This window comes from Nasonia vitripennis, chromosome 2, assembly GCF_009193385.2.
Source record: "Nasonia vitripennis strain AsymCx chromosome 2, Nvit_psr_1.1, whole genome shotgun sequence".
Classification (NCBI taxonomy): Eukaryota; Metazoa; Arthropoda; class Insecta; order Hymenoptera; family Pteromalidae; genus Nasonia; species Nasonia vitripennis.
In genome coordinates this window covers 4824221-4843223 of record NC_045758.1, presented here as the reverse complement: position 1 = coordinate 4843223, position 19003 = coordinate 4824221, and the positions used below count along the sequence as shown (strand labels likewise).

General features: G+C 48.9%; 1 protein-coding gene across 4 annotated transcripts in view; it reads left to right on the top strand.

Moving 5' to 3' along the window:
- LOC100679613 (dentin sialophosphoprotein) overlaps nt 1–19003 on the top strand; it is a 119516-nt gene that overhangs the window by 54367 nt on the left and 46146 nt on the right. The window lies entirely within an intron of this gene.

Here is a 19003-nt window from a genome sequence, read left to right as displayed (position 1 = left end):
ACGCTAAACGGGACAGACGAGTCGCGTCCACTTTCTAGAGCTGCGCCGTTTTCATTGTTAGACTTTCGGCCCTGTAATTTTCGAAGCACACACGGACTTGACTACCAGACTGTATCGAGTTTAATTATACCATCTGCGAACTGTACATACGAAAAAAAGAGACGCATCAAAATTTCAAAACGCACTCCGTCATCCAGAAAGCCAATGCACATAGGCTATTATACGTAGAACCCGCCCACGTGAACAACCGCCTAATAGCCAGCTCGCTCGAGAGTCGCGTCGCCGGGATATAAAAAAGTCCGGTGCAACGGCACGTCGAGCGCCGAGAGTCAAAGAGCACACGTAGGTAAACAACGCCGGCGAGCGAGACTCGAATGCGGCGCATAGATATGTAAATCGCGTGCCCGGAGAGATTTCTGCTCGATTCTTTTATGCAACTCGACTGCGCTCGCGCGTGTGACGCGTTTACCAAGCGCTGCACGCAGTAATACCGGCAGTAGCCGCGGCAGAAAGTGAAATTCCATTCTGGGCGAGAAATTGGCCTGAATTATTCAATTCAAAAATGATATCGTCATCAGTCAACGTCGGCGAGACGGAAAAACAGCCCCGACGTTGAGAAATACAACGCACTGCAGCGAGAGCTGCTGCTCGTTGCCGTGCAGGAATTTTTCTCTCTCGCGCGGAAAAAGGGTTGCGAGAGTGCACCACTCTCGTGCGTGCGCGCAGGAAGACGCAGCGAAGCGGGAGCAAAAAAGCGGCAGCGTCGCGTATACCGCTGATTACTTCCCTCTGCACTACGGAGAGAGAAGGGACTAATCAATGCCGCGCCTACTCCCGCACACACACACACACACACACAGATGCGCTCGTGCGCAGAACAGCGGATTAATTATCGCTCATTATGGCGAGCTGCTCTCCGCCAATTAAAGCCAGACTACTGTACGCACTGCATGATTTTTCGATATATCGCGGCTGTAAGCTACTTTGAAGTGCGGCAGCGCGCAGCGACAATCGATTCGTCGTCGCGCAGTGTAGCCCCCGCGGTATCGATTCTCGCCGTTGTAGCGAGAGAGGCACTAAATAACTTCCGGCGCTGCGCCGCTGTCTGACTCTCCTGCACCGCTGCTGCAACGAAAAACCCGAGGGACTGCGCGACGGACGATTTTTTGCGAAGAGAGACGCTGCAGTTTGTTTCGACTCTGCGCGGAAAATTGCGCCGCTGCAGCGTTTATTACGAGCGGCGCGGTTGATAAGCCGAAAGTTATGGCGAGACCCGGAGGTCTTTTAAATGCTTCCAGGGGAGCTGGGGTACAGGAGCGCCAGATTTCGTTAATGTGCTTATTGGGGATTTTATTGCGGAAAATTTTTATCAGGTATTTCAGGAGTATAGGTGTGAGTGCTTCGCATGAATCGTTGGGCTGACGAAGCTCGGGGGAAACACAAATCAATGCACCACCCCAAAAGAAAACAATGAGCGCGTGCCACTCACGTGCCACCGACAGCAGCAACCCCACCAAAGATAAGTCAACGCTTTGCTCCCTATATTAGCGCCTCTGCTTTACACAGCAGCAATAACTGCCCGGATCGATGTCCTCGTCCTCGTCGTCGATTATCATCGGTCAGCGCAGTATACACATACCCAAATGACTGGCTTTTGCCACGATGATGCAGCCTATATGATGTAACAGCAGAGCCGTGAGTGATAAGAGCCGACACGTGCTGTGCCCCCAGCCCACGTACATACAGTGCGGCGAGCGGACCATCCGGTGCAAATCCGATCAGCGACCGCACGAGACACTCCCACGAGGCGCCGATTCCAGATCAAAGTGTTGGGGAGGGTGGACGATGAGAGAATTCGAGGGACGAGCGAAAGGGTGTAGTGACATTTTTGAGATTTAACTTCGTTTGGCGCCGGTCAGGACTCGCAGGCTCTCACGCGCGCCTGATGTGCGGTCGTTGGGGAATAGTTTGACGGAGATTTGTTTAGGCCGATAGGAGAGGTGGTTATTTATGGCGGTTAATCATCGATTAGTATTGCGCGAGTGATACGGACTGGTTGTCGACCCACATTACGCGCGGTATTTATGAATATCCACGTCATATTACAAAATACATATTATCGATAAATAATAATCCTCACTGAAATACAACATTCGAAAGAGTGAAACAGACGCGCAACAACGTAATCAAAATCGTCGACTGTCATCCTCGCGAGCACATATTATAATCCAGCAACGCGGGCAGAATTTGAATAACAAATAGTTGTGCGCTCGACGCGCACAACCAATAATTCAAATGCGAGGCGGGAGGGCCGGAGCCGCCCATTTACAGTTCATAATTCATGCGCATGATTTAAATATACGACGCAGAGCCGTCTGATCCACTTGTCCGACTGGCGATGCTTGTCCTGCAGTAGTAGCGTCGAAAGTCAAGTCAACCGTTTCATTCGTTGCAGCAGAATAATCTCTCGAGATGCATCGACGAATTTCCGCTTCGACGGCTCTCCACAAATCTCCCCCTCCTCGAACGAAGTCAGCGCGCATCAGCACTGGCTTCGATTAGAAATTGGACTAAACCCCATCGCGATAATTGATTGATTAATTCATTAATTAATCGCTCGCGCTACTCTCTACGCGGAGAGTTACTTCCGATGTTTCTCTCGGGAGGATGCGAGTATCCGCGGAACTCGATCAATCCGCGACGTTTACCTTTGGCAGTTATGGGGGGGGGGGGGGGGGGAGAGGTGAGTGGCCTAGTTTTCGGCCGAACTGCGAGCGCGATCGGGAAATTTCGCCCACCCCGTGTTTGCCCTCGGTTATTGGCCGAGAGCGCGAGGATGAGTAATTGAAAATTAACAGCGAATTTTAACGAGCTTTTTCCTCGCTTTGTTGATGAAGGATAAATTTGCTTTTGGAAATTGGATGTTTTTTTTTTCTAAAAATTGAAATACATATTTTTTTCCCGAATTCAAGAGTACGTATACCTAATTTAAACTTTTTCTGGTGAACGACCCGAGGGAAGAGTGTACAACTCGCTCGTGAAGTTCCTCGACTCTTCGGATGCATCGACTTCAAACTTGCTTAATTCGTAAATCGGAAGAGCTCTCGCGAACTGAAACACGATAAAATATTTAATCAAAACGCCTCTACTGTTGCTAATTTGGAACGATTCCTCTGACCTACAAACCGTCACGGAAACTCCAGTCGCTCTCCCGACGAAGAAGCAACTCTGAATTCAATAATTTCGCAAAAATTTTTCCGAATTCCCAGGCTTACTTTCGGCAAAAAGTGGCTAAAAAGTTTTCTCGTTACTTACGCGCATTTGGCGTCCGTCCACCGCAATGACAAAAGCTCGCACTCACCGAATTATTCGGCGTTACAGCAGCTATATGTACGCGGGAACGAAGAGAGGAGAGGAGAGAAGGATGGAAAGAGTGGCAGGAAGAGCGAGAGCGCGCAAAGTCGACGAGGAAATTATACTCGAAAATCCAATTGCCGACGGTTTCCCAGGCGACATTGCTTAGTTATTGGGAGGCGGAAGCTGTCGCTACTGCGGAAGTCGGAGAGGAAGGGAAAAGTGAAGGGATGGAGAGAGAGAGAGAGAGAGTCTGACGGAGATGTACACGCCGAGAGAGATAGTAGATTTTTTCGTGCGCCAACATTTGCATGAGAAAAGGTGCGCAGCCTCGGTCTAATTTTTCAAAAAAAATTTCCGCCAACTCGGCGCAGATGGATGGTATTACTCTGGAGGAATATTGCATCCGATAAATATACGCTCGAGAGCCAGAAAGCTTGGATATATCCTTTTACCCCAAAAGAGAAGAATCTTCGAAACGGAAACACTTACGCAGCGAGGTGTCGTCTCTCTCCTAAGGGCTGCCACCATAACCCGTCTCGCAGCTGCTGTACACATAGAAGGCGAAAATTGGCCGCGGGCCGATTCACGCCCGACTGTTAATTCCGGGCAAACAGCGCTTAACCGGCTTAACCCGTTAATTAAAGTTGTAATCTTGGAATCAGTCCCGTCGCCTCCGGGGCTCCTCCTCGCGCGCATCGAGTCTTCCGTAGATACGCCCCGCCGCTATGCGCTTCCAAGGTTAAGACGCCGGCAGCAGCCAGCAGAGAGATTGGTCCGGAAATGGCGTGAGAGAGGGGGGGGGGCGGGGGCGAGGGAAAAATTGCACACTGCAGGCTGAGATAAGGCGATATAAGCCGACGAGACCCAGCGCGCACTGATTGGTTAATGGTTTTGTAAATTGAAAATGAAGACGATGCCAGTAGCGAGCTTCTCCTGTAAACTCGCAGTAAACGGGCATAGAAGTAATTTGTTTTGTCTCTATTACGGAGCATAAAGGCTGAGTATACGGCGAGTAGTAAGATGCCGGAATGCGCCAGACGTGCGGAATGTATTCTGCGCGTAATTCTTTGAGAATTAAAAGCTACGGGGGAGAGAGAAGAACGAGTTGATTTTTTTCAATCTACCAACGAAATCCTTCGCCGAGCAGTCCGAGATACCCAGAAAATTGAATGAGAATGCAACAAAGAGCTTGCAAAAAAATCTCCGTGAGATGAAGTTTCATTTGCATAGCAACTTTTATAAGCCCGGCGTTATATTGTGCAGCGCTGCAGCTAGTCGCGAAAAAAGCCATAAAAATTCATGACTCGCGCGTGTCGTATAAACGCCCCCGCGCGTCGATCTCCCTGACCGAGAGATATTATCACTCGCTGGACTATTTAATAAATCTCCGAAAACAGAGTCGAGACAGATACATAAAGCGAGTCGTTTTAATTTCCTCGAAAAAAGCACTGCATCCGTCCTCCCGCGCGCGTAAGTCAACTTATATGCATACATGACGAATGGCCCGATGCAGCGCGGCGCGAAATTATATTTCACGTTCAGGCTTTGCATTTTAATGGAGTAGCCTGGCATTTGGCGAAGATGCATTGGCTGTCTCGTTGCACTCTCGGCTTATGCCTCTTCTCTCTTCTCGCTGCGCGGAACTTCCGGAATTCCCGCTGAAATCCGCATTAACACGGCTAAGCGCGAGCTCTCTAGCGGCGAAACTAATGAAAATAATGAAGCTTCGTACACCAGAGTCCTTCTCTCTCTCCCTCGTGTGGCGAAAGAGCTAAGAGAAGTTGAGCCGCTGCCGCGCGACGAGACGGCAGTGTGGCCCTCTGCGGTTTCTCCGATTTTATGTTAGAGCTGAGGAGGGAAACTCCCATTACGCGCTCTAACTTGGCCAACTTTCTTCCTGGAATATTTTCGCCCGGACGTTCTATTTATTTTGTAAACGAGAAATTGCGAGCCGAGGGGAATTACGCGCTTCTTGCGTGGGATTATGTTCCCGCGATTTTATGATTATGAAATATATCTCTAAGTTAATATTTCTCCTTCGTGGAAACGTTATTTTTGTTGTTTTTTTTTGCAATAAAGCCATTCTCGAAATTGGTACATTCGATAACCCAGAAAAATATTTCCACGAACTTCCCTTACAGTTTCATAAAAAAGAAAAAACAAACAAGCATATGAACCCCGGCTTTTTTCAAACTGCAGCTACCCAACGGAAAAACTTCTCGATTTAATTCACCTCGATCCGAGCGAATTCTCCGGACGCAGCTTTTTCTCTCTTGTTAGTTACGCGAAAAAGCCTCGCTAGAATAACGCACGTAATTGGATAAACCGACAAAACTACGCAAGCTTCACCCCTCCCCCACAGTATAAATTCTTAGCGAATTTTTCCTCACGCAGCCGGAGCGAAGTCAAGCCCTAGCTTAAGCTCATTATTGCGCCGGCCCGTGAAAAATTTGGGTTAATTACTTGCGTGCGCAGCAGCACACGCCGACGTTCTATTTAAGCTCGCCCGCTGGAAAAGAGAGCTACGTGGCAACAACCGAAACCCGAGAGGGAACAAAGCGGCGCGGTTGCAGCTAGCCGCGGCTTCGTTTAAATTATACACAAGCCGAGTAGGAAGAAAAAAAAATAAGAGCGGGGCTGTAATTCTATAATCATTTCAGGAATCGCTCTCCTGTGTAATTGCAAGCTCTCGTTCGTCGCGCGCAGAATGGCGCGCTCTCGTGAAAAATTACGCGACAATCGTCGTCGCGAGCGCGAATTATGCATGACGCGCGCGATGGAGAACGTCGCTCGGAAAAATTGCGCCACGGCGCTAAAACTTTCACGAGTCTCATGACTTTCCTCCGCCCCTTTTCTTTTATTTTCTCCAGCTCCGTATATGAAATTACTCTGCGCGCGCGCGCGACTTTTCCTCCAGTGTCTAAGTGCATATACGTTTTTGAGCGCTTCGTGTGTGGGTGTGTGGGAAGGCGTTTAATTCCCGAAGTTGGTCGGTTAGGCATTACGGAAAGTTTATAGTGGAAAGTACGGACGACTTCGGAACGAGAGCTGGTCTTGTACACGCGGCGGAATCGACTCGCCGGATTCCCGAAAGTCCCGGGGATTTTTAACGACGTCGCGCTTCATTACGTTTCTTCGGCTGCGGGAGACAGAGACAGGTAATGGAAATATGCTGCTCTCCTGCGGTATTTTCGAGGTTTTGTCAACATCGGAATGTAATTTTCGGCTTTTTGCGCGCGCGAGGGCGGGAGAGAGAACTAAATTACTTCGCGACGCGGAATCTCCGCTAGAAATCTGCATGAGGAGAGGGAGATAGATAGAGTTTAAACCCGTAAAACATTTGATTAATATGAAAATGAGGCTTTAAAACTTCTCTCCAACTAATTAAGCTCTAATAGCCATTTTATATATACAACTAAAGCTCTCGAGTGCTTACGACGAATTTTACATTTAATTAGCCCTATAGCGCACACGTATATAAGCAGCTCATATCGCGAAGTAAAATTTTACACAGGTCATAATCCACCTGCATAAAGCTCCGTCGTTACACCTCTATTACCGCGCGCTGCATTATGCATACAACGGAATCGATTCCCCGAAGAGTCACGACAAGCTTTCCTTCTTCTCGCTGTTTTGAAGAAAAGACGGGGCTTCCGTCAGGGCTGAGTATCTTCGGCGCGTCGTCCGTGCTTTCCGCGAAATCATCCAATTTAGTCGGCGTCAATTTTTATAACGCGCCGTCGAGCTAAGCTCCGAAAAATCGACTGTCCCCGTCACCTATAAGCGACATAGAGTGCTGGAATCCTGCAGCTACTCGGCTGTTTTTTCGCCAGAGAAATGCCGAGCACGAGGGAGATAAGTTTGGGATTCCAGTCTTATCTTATAATGATAATTCAGTTAGCACCGCAGAATATTCGGGTCTGACTCGACTCTACCCTTATCTACTCGCGCGTATTCCAACTCTCGAAGAAGAATCCGAACTACGGTCCATCCATCGCGAAACTGAATCGCCGAAACAAGCAAACTACTACGGTGTACAATCCCATCAAGTCGACCGAAAGCTGCGATCAGCAGCAACAAAATTTCCCTCGTTCGGCATGCCCTTAACACAAACGATAAATCGGCTGAGGCATAGCACGGTACACACGCACACACACACACACACACACAGAGGGGGGGGGGGGGTTAGGAAGAGATGCAGCGCGAGCAACTTCTCTCCCCGCAAGTGATTTCCGGAAATTTAACGTCCGACCGCACCGCCGAGAAGCCGGCATTCCGCGCGGCACACGGCTCTCAACTCGCGCGCGATGCGCTCGTAAACTTGATCGCTCCGTCGTCTACTTACTTGGCCGAACTCTCGTAATCGTAAAAACCGCGACGCGCGGGGAAACTGCTGCTTCTCGGCTAATCTATTCGGGCTATACTGTCGCTCACGATGCACACGGGCGAATGTCGTAATACGCGTCGATTGCGCTTTCGTAATTGTAACAAGGTTGTGCGTCTCATCCTCGATGATTCGATCCGTGTAAATAAATAACGCGCCGATGTAGAGAATACAGAATTTTCCATCGGCCACGTTCATTCCTCATGCATACGTGAAAGAGCATCGGTGGAATTTTTCTCTCTGCACTCGGCTGTATACACACGTCCATTAAGTCTCCGTCGGCAGCTGTCACGCCTACGAAAATCCGCGTATTCCCCTTTTCCGGCGAAACCTAAGCGATCTCGTGCGTTGAACTTGAGACTTAATTATAGATCGCGGCGCGCTGCGGCCATCGGTTTGAATAAACTTTTAATCGGCTGTGTGCGCGTAGCAAGACGTAAACAGCGAGCTTTATCGCGAGTCGAGGCCGATCCGCTATGCTCGCCGTAGGAGATGTACTTTTTATGTTAATGATTATACGGGACGTTAGTTATGGCGGCGATGTATAAGGCTGTGGGCGAGTAGAGCTGATTCGTTTGAAGTGCGTTATAAAGTTTGGGATTTTTAGGTGAGCCGCTTGATTGCGTGAGTAATGATACACTATGCTAGAAAGCGATTTATCACTGGGCGAGTTCTATGTGTGCATGGAAATGTGCATGCGAAATCTCTCGCTTCGAAGTAAACTTTGCTAACGAGCACAACCTAGCGCAAAAACCAAACAGTCTTCGATTCAATATTGACGTCGAATATGGAAGAAGCAAAGTCATCCCACTGCGCATATTGACACGTCCTTCGGTACAGATCGTTCGAACATTCGTTACAAAGAGATAAACTTAACAGTCCAGCCCGAAAAGCGTCTCACCAACGCGAATGGCAAGCACAGGTGCAGCGCGAGCGAAGTCGACTCGTCCTGCCCCATCTTGCCGCGTCGGAATTTCGGGGATAGGGTATAGCTGGCGGCTCGGTCCATTGTGATGCCGGTCAATATGCGCCGGCGCTGCTTCGTCGTCGCTACAACATCTACAGCCCTATATACGAAACACGGATACACACGTGCGTGCGTGTGTGTGTGTGTGTGTAGCTCGCGGCGCTCGTCGAGTCGCAATTTGTCGAGTTAATTGATTGGTAATTTCCGGGGTGCGAGCGCGCGCTTATGCCGCTCCGTTTACCTTTTAACCCCGAGGCTCTGTCTATACCTGCGCCTATACGTCTGCGGTTTGCGTCGTCTCGCTCCGGTGTTTTTACACGGGAAAAAAGACGGGGGTGGCATACAGCTCGTGTATACGCGCAAATGGGCGTGCGCGCGTTGATTGAAAATTTAATTGATCCAGCTTCGAAAATAGATAGACACGACGAAGAAAATAACGCAGATTACACATAGAGCATACAAAAAACAACGCGCGTGTTTATACTCGTGATATTTCCTACAATCCGCGCGCACAATTGAGAAAGCACGCGCTCGCTCGCGGGCAGCCATGACCCGAACACCCACGTCCTGTACCACTTCCCACACACACACATACACACATAAGCGTCGCACGCGCGGCGACTCGGTATACAAGGTGTCCCGTTTCAATCTGCTCAGCCGTGATGATCGAGATTAAAGGGAGATGGGACAGGTGTTCGACGCTGGGAAAGATGACCGTGTATGGGATGTCGTCCTTTTTGGATATTTTGAAGCTTGTCCGGATTGCTATCATTTCGATTTCAATCTCAACTGGAGCACCGTCTGCGAAACTTCGGATTGAAAAATTCGAAACTGGATGTCCAATAAAGCTGTATAGGCGCGACGTACTACCTAATTGCTCGAGTGATTCTAGTTTGACGGAGATCAAAATGAAAACTAGTGTTCGGCGGAATCGTCAATCTATACATCGAAAGCGATCTGCTCTTTCGTGAAATATCGTTCGTCATGTGCACGGAGCGATAAGTTTTTACGGCCTCGAATATACAGTCGATAGTATAGCGCGAACTGGTTTAACGATTTTCCGGCCAATACTCGCTGATAAATATTTCCCGCTTATCTATTGCAAGCATTTTCCTATAAACAATAACGGCATCAGCGACCATCGCGCATTTGTGCGCGGGTGCAACATTACATTTGAGTCATTGTCGGGTTCCCTTCGCGCCGATTCAAATGCACGCGATATGAAAAAAAGGCGAGCTTACACACACACACACGCGCGCGCGCGCACACAAATGACTTTTGGACGTGACGCAAGGGAGCATCTACACCGCTGCAGGAGCAAAAGCCTCGGCTTAAGAGACTGACTTAAAGCGCGACGCCGGGCCAACAACTTCCGGGATTAAAGTTGTCGAGCTCGTTTGGCTCTGGAGTTTTGTGTTGTCCGTCCCACACGGTAACTCCACTGACCTCGCTCTCTGCAGCTCGTACATCTCGACTCGCTCGGTACCGCAAAGTGTTTCGCTTCATTAGCCCCACTGCCTCTGGGATAATGTTCGCTTTTATCGTAAAAATCGCGCCGCCGTCATAGATCTCGATGATATACACACCAGCGAGAGAGAAAGAGAGAGTGAAAGGTGTGAACAAATTGGAGCAATGATCGAGCCAATCAGGGCCAATAAAATCGCGATAAAATCATCGCAGCAGTAGCGAGGCGTCCTCCAGACGGATCAATTTCGCACTTACGTGCGTCCGTTACGATCATTGCCCAATGTGACGTCGGTTAAGCGCAGTAATTCGATGAAAGCTCATCTTCGAAGCGGTAAGAGAGAGAGAGAGAGAAAAAAGAACGTTTGGGAGATGCACTTGCGCGCGATGCATCATCGGCGGCGGCGGGTACATAATACGATAACGTCGGGATCTCGTTACTTGATGGATACGACCGGCAATTTCCGTTCAATCTCGCTGCGGCGGAGAGCTTTCAAGGTCGACGAGCGCGAATTTCAAATCGCGCTCGGTCGAGCTTATTACGGCGATTTGGCTGCTGCGCTGTCGCGCTTCGCTGCTGCACTCGATTGAGTAGAGAGAGAGAGAGAGAGAGAGAGAGAGAGAGAGAGAGAGAGAGAGAGAGAGAGAGAGAGAGAGAGAGAGAGAGAGAGAGAGAGAGAGAGAGAGAGAGAGAGAGAGAGAGCTTTATTCGATGATATTGCGAGCTGCCTAATACCAGCTCTGGGATGGGCAAATTCGATGGTGCTTCATTTCGCGGGTAAACAGCGCCGACTCGCCTCCCGTTTTCCATATATCGCTCCGATCGGATTGGCTGACGGAGTGTTTAGTTTTTGGCTGCGCAGTGTGTCGTACCGATTTGTTATAATGAGAGCGACTGAGTAGAATGTACAACTTCGCGAACACACATCGGTTTTAAAGAGTAGCTATATACATCGCTGTATGCGCATAACACACGTCGGCGTGCAAACACACCTCACCTACCGGGCCGCGGGTAATGCACTTGCAAAGAGAGTTTGCCCATCTATCACATGGCCTTTTAACCAATCGCTCGTCGGCGCTGCAATTAGGGTCGATGAACCTACAGCCGCGCGGCCGTGGATGTGCGCCGTTACGTACACACATATCCCAGCTCGCCAATCCGCAGACGTAGGTGAGTCTCTACTCGCGTGAGTCCGAACAATATGCAAAGTGCAAGCGCGGCCGAAACCGGCCATCTCTTAAACTCGGAAAGATTCTCCGCGTCGGTAGGACGACTTCTCTCTCTCTCTCTCTCTCTCTCTCTCCCGAGTTAATTTCGAGCTGATGACGCGCGATAACTTATCATCGTTAAGGAACAGCGCCGAGCCGAGAGTCTCGGGGCCGTATAATAGTTGGGCGCAGCGCGCGGGAACGGGATTCGCGAGTTTTATTACGAGGAGATTATTCCGGGACTGGAATAGCGCGCTCGACGTGCTGTTATACGAGAGAGTATGGTCGTCGCGACGTGGTTTATTGGACTGTTATTCGCGCACGCGTGTGTATAGAAGATGCGCGCGATGATTAAAGCAGGCGGGGATTGATTATTTTTCTCGCTGGCGGTTTGTTTGCCGCGAGCTGATTTTATTTACGTCGGCGAGATGGACTGGCTCGATCGAGAAGTTATTCCAGATTCGTTGGCCTTTCCCTCTCCCTCAGTCTCCGGCTAGCTACGATAGGTGGCGCATTGGCGCTTTTTTATCTCCCACCATCGCTATCCGCGTGCAAAGTCTTGATATAGCGGTGTGCCAGCTTTGACAAAGCAACCGGGCTGAGCTCGCTGCTCGGGCCACGTTTGTTATAACTGCTGCTACTTCGTTTGTTTAGCTATTATATGCTATGGCTAAGTAAATTTATTTTTCATCAGATATTAATTGTTAATCTATTGTCCCAGCGTCGTTTTTTCGAGCTCTCCTAAAAAGCTTACCGATGAGAGTAATATCCATCTGCGCGAGCGCGAGGGAAAGAAGACTCTCGCTATTAAATAATCATCGTACAAGAAAACTAATTTAGTCCGTAAAACAAGACACACAGCTCCTTCAGCTCTCTCGAATGTGCTGCAGCGTGTTTATCAATGTTTCAGCCGCTCGCGCTCGCCGAGACAAGTTCAGAGCCGGGCATTAGAAACTTCGACGTATACGCCCGTGTCTTGACGTTAATTTGTCGTCCTGGTGTGATATATATATATATATATATATATGTGTGTGTATATATCGGTATATACACACACACACACACACCTGTACAACCGCGCGCGAGTATCTATCTTCTCTATATACACCACAGCAGTAGCAGTAGTATAGCAGCACGTCCCGTTAATGATTGATCGGTCCCCAGGCCGTGTCTCGCGAATTTACTGCTCCGTCGGATCAGGAAAAATGTCTGGATATCTGCAGCAGCTACTCGAGCTCTCTCTCTCTCTCTCTCTCTCTCTCTCTCTCTCTCTCTGTGAAAAAGTGCCACGTGTACATATTGCGCGAAGAATTTTTTTCCCTCGCGGAAGACGTGTAATAATGACGAATCGTCGTCCCAGCTAGATATACACTCGCTCGATTTTTCTCCGTTAATTGAGGTGTCCTCTACACACAGGGGAATCACATTCAGAGGAAGAGAGAAAAGGTCACACGAAGAGGTCGATGCTCTCTTTGTCGCCGCTACGTTACGCCCGAAGGGCTTCAGTTTTTTTTTTTTTTGCGAATAACGCTCGGAAAAAGCCATTGTATACTGCACTCGAGCTTCTCGTCGGTGTGTATAACGTGTAACTGCAGATAGCAACAAACGAAATTATCAAAGAGCTATCCGATTTCAGCCGCGAATTTTAGCATTCGAATACATTCCGAGCCGCGCGGAAACGGAAAAAAACGCCGAGTCGAAATGTTGCGCCTCGTGCGTCTAGAGAGTCGCGCTTTCCTTTATGTTTACCGAAACATTTAGCCTCTTCCGCGCGAAAATTCCAGCGTCGCTCTTTTATTTTCAAACAAAGAATTGCAGTATTAAAGAGAAGAGAATAACGAGTCGTTCACGGACGATAAAGTCGCGAGAGCAGAGATATTGTACAGCGAGGGAGCACGAATCCAGTGACCGAATTCGAGGGATCGAACGGCGCACTCGATGCGCCCGCCACCGCCGTCACTTGACTGCAATCAGTCATCTCTGCTAGCCGCGTGTTTGCCCTCTGATACCACGAGGCCGCGCAGTAGCAGCGGCGGAGGCTATAATGCGTAAGCGTGACTGGGTCACCGGTCAATAGGCAGTCCCTCCCTCCCTCCTCTCGCACGTGTACTCTGTATCTATGTGCGTTTCTCTCTCCTCTGCAGTGGACATATTGTGTGTCGGGTTGCGTAATGTAACGTGCGTTTACATCAGTCTGTCTATGGAATGCTCTTTTACCCGTTGTCCTTTGGTCTTGAGCGGACAGATTAACGAGTTCTCGATTCGACATCGAGGTTCTTTCAATTATCGCGTCTATCTCTATCTGGAACTGGTTCGAACGCGGATAATTCAGTCGTTTCGCATATATTCATCGATCGGGAGAATGCAGCTAGCGAGCGATAGATTTTAGCTCGACGCCCGTATAAATTTACTCTAAATTATTATAGAGTCGTAATTCCGCCTCGCTGTACCAATTTATTTATTGATTAATCTCGCTTGACCAGCCGTCAAACGCCCCCACAATTCCTCGTCACACACACACACACACACACACACTCCCTTGTTTTATCCACACACTCAGCCTAGTCATAATCGCGATTCCGAAGCGGCGCATTTTGTTTGACTCGCGCGCGACCGATGATTTACTCGCGAGCCCTCGAATTACATGCCCACGCGATCAGTGCTCGACGAGAGGCATGGTAGTTCTGATTTTCCGCGTTTAAGGTCAATTTCGCCGGGACTTAATGATCCGGCGCAGTAGCGTTATTGCGCGGCTGCTGCTGCTGCTGCTTGACGCAATCACCGAGCTGATTGTTCGTTATGGCTCTCGGATTGCAGCGTTGCGTGGAGTTGATGATTCCCCCGGCGGTATTTTCTTCGCGGGTGTATATGCGAGCTTCAATTTCCCCCACAGTGCTGCTGGCGTGTAATTTTTTACGTGTGGCAAGAGATAATCGCTCTGCGGAATGTGGGTCAGTTTATGACGTGTGTGTATGGTTTTCTTTATTTTGTATATACTCGATCGAAATTCAAAAGCTGTACCTTTAGATCGACTCCATCGAGGTACACCTATATTGCCCAATGATCCGTGAACCACTATTCAAGCCTTAATTTCATAGCCGCAGTCGTGTACGTCAGTAGCAGCAGCACCGGACAACCGGGTAGTATCGGGTTACGAGGAGGTCACAAGCTGCCTCGTATACACGTACATAAACAGTCACGCCGAGCAAACAATTAGAAGCGCTACACGGCGCCGCCGTCGAGCTTAGACACCGGTGATCTCTCGCACGGCGAAGTCAGTGACACCGTTAAATTAGCCTATAGGCTCCGAGCGATTATTCAAAGTGTCGCGTCGCGCGACTTCTGCCAGACGAAAATATTCTATACTTATTAACTTTAACGTTGTGTATACGTCTGATAAATATTTCTTTTTCTGTTTCAGGTAAGTTACTGAAATGCTCCCACTGTCCGCTTCATCCCCGGTAGCGTAAGTCCTGATATTCTCAATGTATACACAAAGCCAGCTTGGAAAAATCTGTTTACATCAGCCAGCCGCAACACAAGAAAAAAATCAGGTCGCCCATAAAAAGCTCCTCATCCCCGGCGTGAAAAAAAAACAAGGATTCCCGCAATATTGCGTGTCAGATAGAAATCTCGCGCAAATATCTCACATCTCGACAGCGGCGATGTATAAATTCTCGTCTCAGCTGAAAACGCGTCAAGCCCCGCTCACCCGTTAGCTCTTCAATTTTCTCGAGAGATTTTCCTCGTCGTTATACACACATACACTCGTACGTTAGAGATCGAGGCCATCGTATATTCCGCGTTCTATATTGGAAGCTTCCTGGCTCCGCTTGTCGGCTTCGATTTGAATCCCCTGGAATTCCGGAAGCCGGCTCTTTTGCGCGAACGTCAAGCGCCATGGTGTAACGAATTTATTATTCGGGACTGCCTTTTCTCTCCCCTTTATTCTCCGGGATTTTTCGATGCCAAGCTTGTGTGCTTATTTATACGTAAGTCTTCGGAGCGAAGAGAGCACGTACGCGCTGTGATGATGTCAGAGCTGCTCGTTGTTTTCGAGAGATCTCTTGATGCGCCGCAACGACGTCGTTCTCCGCAGTAGAGGCGCAGCCTTTGTGATTGTAATTCGAGGAGGAGAGCTGCTACTCTTCCGTGTGGCATATTATGTACGCGTGTTTTTATGCGCGCGGAAAATGAGTGACTAATCCAGAGGCAGCTTTATTTTTTAATATTTCACGTTTCCGAGCGCGAGAGCCGAGAGAGCCTAGAGCTAATATTTGGCTTTGCAGCGTAGACGTTTCGCCGAGTCGGCGATGAATGCGTTAGCGTGTTATTGCGATGTGTAAGGATACCGGGAACTATAATAAAAGAGGTCGCGTTTTTCGAGTTTCCGGATACTTCGCAATTAAAGTCGAGTGTAATCCACTCTCTGGGCTAACAAATTTCCGTCCTGCCAGGAGCGCGCGAAGGAAACATATAAAAGAAGCGGCGCATCCGCTCTCCTCAGGAGAATTTGATTGATCACAGCTGCATAGAATTAATCCTCCGAAATCTCTTGAACCCGTCGTCGCCGAGATTATATACAGTCTCTCTGAAATTACGATCAATCACCTCCCCGCGCCCTTTTCAAGAAGATTCTTTAATCCATCCCTCTCCTCGGCACAAGTTTCCCGGCAAGCTCGTTAGCGAATTATTAAATTTAAATATCCCGCTGTACACACATCTATACGCATCGATCGCAGAGCTTAGGTTGGCTGACCTTGGTTAAACACGCGGGTGTACAGGATATCCAGACGTCTGCACGACCTTATCTCTCCTCGGGATCCCATCCTGCGCAGCTGCGCTGCTTTTTTTAGCGGCTTCATTCAATTCCAGCTCACGCCGTGCCCTCGGATTACGGCGCTGCTGCTCGCTTCCTCCCATTTTTTCTCTCCTCCCGCTCTCGTCCTTTTTGAATTTAATTAAAAGATTTATAAGGCTCGACAATGATGGACGTGATTCAATATCGGCGCGCCAACCGAGGTACTTCCGCGAGTACAGAAATTTAATATCGCGCCTCTCTCGACAGGTGTTTTGCTTGGATCGGTAATCACTCGGGGGAGATTGATTTTGTTTATGAATTTTTTCGAGCTTCCGCGAATCGTTCCGAAAGAATTGAAACTTATGCTTTATCGATGGTGAGAGACTGCTCGGGTATTCGCTGGAGATTCGAATTAAATGCTCAAGAGGAAAGGCTAATATAACCATCCGACCTGTCAGCTGTCAAATGTAATCTCGGCAATTATTCTGCAAATAGGGAATTTATCAGAAGCTCGGATCTGGCAATTCCTCAGGGAGAGTCTCAGGCTTCCCGGCGTCGTTTCGAGCATCTAGATTTCGATCTCGTAATTTTATCCGCATCTCGGAGACTGTCCGTTCATTTGTCTCTCTCTCTCTCCCTCTCTTTCTCTCTCTCTCTCTCTCTCTCTCTCTCTCTCTCTCTCTCGGCGAATTTAAATCCAGCTAATTCAGTCGTCGAGGCTTGATTAGTTGTAAAAGAAACTTTTTCGCTCGATAAACAACGTACAGTCGCATACCGGCTTGAATTATCAGATTTAATCGAGTCGCACGGATTAAACTCGGGAAACTCCTGATAAGTGACGTGACGTAATACGATGCCAAGCCCGGGCGCCTAATCTGCATCTCAAACTATCCTCTAAGTAGTTACCGCGAGTACGATGTGGTTAATATTTGAAATAATGCCGAAAGCTATCAAGCACGAAAGCATCTCGCACACTTTCAAAAAATCAAAGTATCCATACTCACTTCCGATATTGCACTAGAGTACACACACATCAATTCCACTTTGGCCTAATTCAAGCGCCATCCAACTGTCACTCTCGCACAGAGAGATGCGGAGCCGTCCCAAGACGTCACTGCACTGCAGAGAGATGGAGATTCTCTCTCTCGCGCGCGTCGATTGACGCGTATATACACGCACATACGAGACAGAGGGCTTAAGTGCATATCCTCGTCCGTTTGAGACACGGAGTAGGCTACTGCAGTGGCGCGCAGTCGAGGAACCTCTCGGGGCGTAATCGCTCCTGGGTCCCGGCTCTGATCCCAATTACGAGATTTAATTACGCACTCTCGATGTGTCGGCGCTGTAGTTTAATGGAATTGGACGCGACTTTCGAGATGCAGCTCGCTGATCTGATTTGCTTATGGAGTGTGGCTGAGGATGAGTTATTATGGAAAAAAGTTACAATCCTGTACAACTCGTCCTCATCAGACACAATACATCAGTAGATAACAATACAGTATACAGCCGAATTGATTTCGCCTGCGTTTGACAAACGACGCGAGCGCGCGCGCGCGCGCTCGATCGTATCTTTCCGCTCGCCGGCTCGGGCTAATTCACGATGGCCTGACAAGGCCAGCAGGCGATCGCTATATAGTGTATTAAACACAGTCGCGCGCGCAAGAACTTTCGGTATCGTGGGCTTCGCGCATCATCGAGCCTCAAAGAGCGCGCTTTAATCGCCTTGCTTCGCGTGACTTGCGTCGCGTATAATCTGCCGCGCCGCAGAAGTGCGCGCAATATAACTCGCATAGAGATTGTCCTATAGCACAGCGCGTGGATTCCACGAGACAAAGAAGGAAGCGCCGACGACGACGATCTGCAGCAGCTAGCATCGAGTTCCAGAAATGCTTTCGGCTCATTGGGCACTTTTAGCGATTGTCTTCGGAGCCGCTATTTATCTTTCGCTCGGTCTATTCTTTTATTTACGCGACACGACGGTGTATACGCAGTCGAGCTGGGAGTTATTCGCGCTCGCATTGTGCATCGGCTGCTGCAGTGACCCTTTTAATTAATGAACGCTTAAAGCCGCCGCCTTGTGTTGCTACGGGCTAGCTGTGCGACTGTATGCAGGGGGAAATGAATTTCAGAAGCTATTATAAGTTTTGATTGTGTATTCGGAATGTCGGGCCGGGCTGCAATTAAGATTGTTATTCCGCTTGCGCTTGTGTATGAGCTTCTTTTGTTCGACAGTCTCTCGCGGGCATCTGCTTTACTGCGCCGCGGATGTATACGTTTGAGGGCGTAACGATCCTGTAGCGCTTTATTTTCCTAAATATAGACGCTCTCGTCGCTGGAGCGGGAATTCAAAGTTTCGCCGAGTCTTGCCCAGTACACTCGTTAATTACAGATTCCCGTAAAAACGTTCATTTTTAGTTGCATAATATAGTGTATTGAGACGATAACTCGAGGTATAACCACCGCGTAAACAATTTACACGAGTCAAGAGCACTCTCTCCAAAGTCAACGCGCTGAAAGAGAGCAACAACTCGACTACAAGCTTGCAAGCTCCCTCTCTCTCTCCCTCTCCTCTAACTTTTTAAGGGCCCTCTCGGTACTTTCCTTGGCGATATACGTATAACTTAATACCTTCGATCGGTGTGTTCTCTCGCGTAAACTTTTATTCGCTCGTTCGGACGCGATTATGCTCGTGGTCTGCTGGCTATGTACGTAGAGAATACACGCACACACAGGGTTAAATGCACCGTGTGAAAATAGCGGTCCGGCCGGGCCGTGATCGGAGGAGGAACTTTTTGCTGGCTAAGCGAAAGAAAAGGCGAGG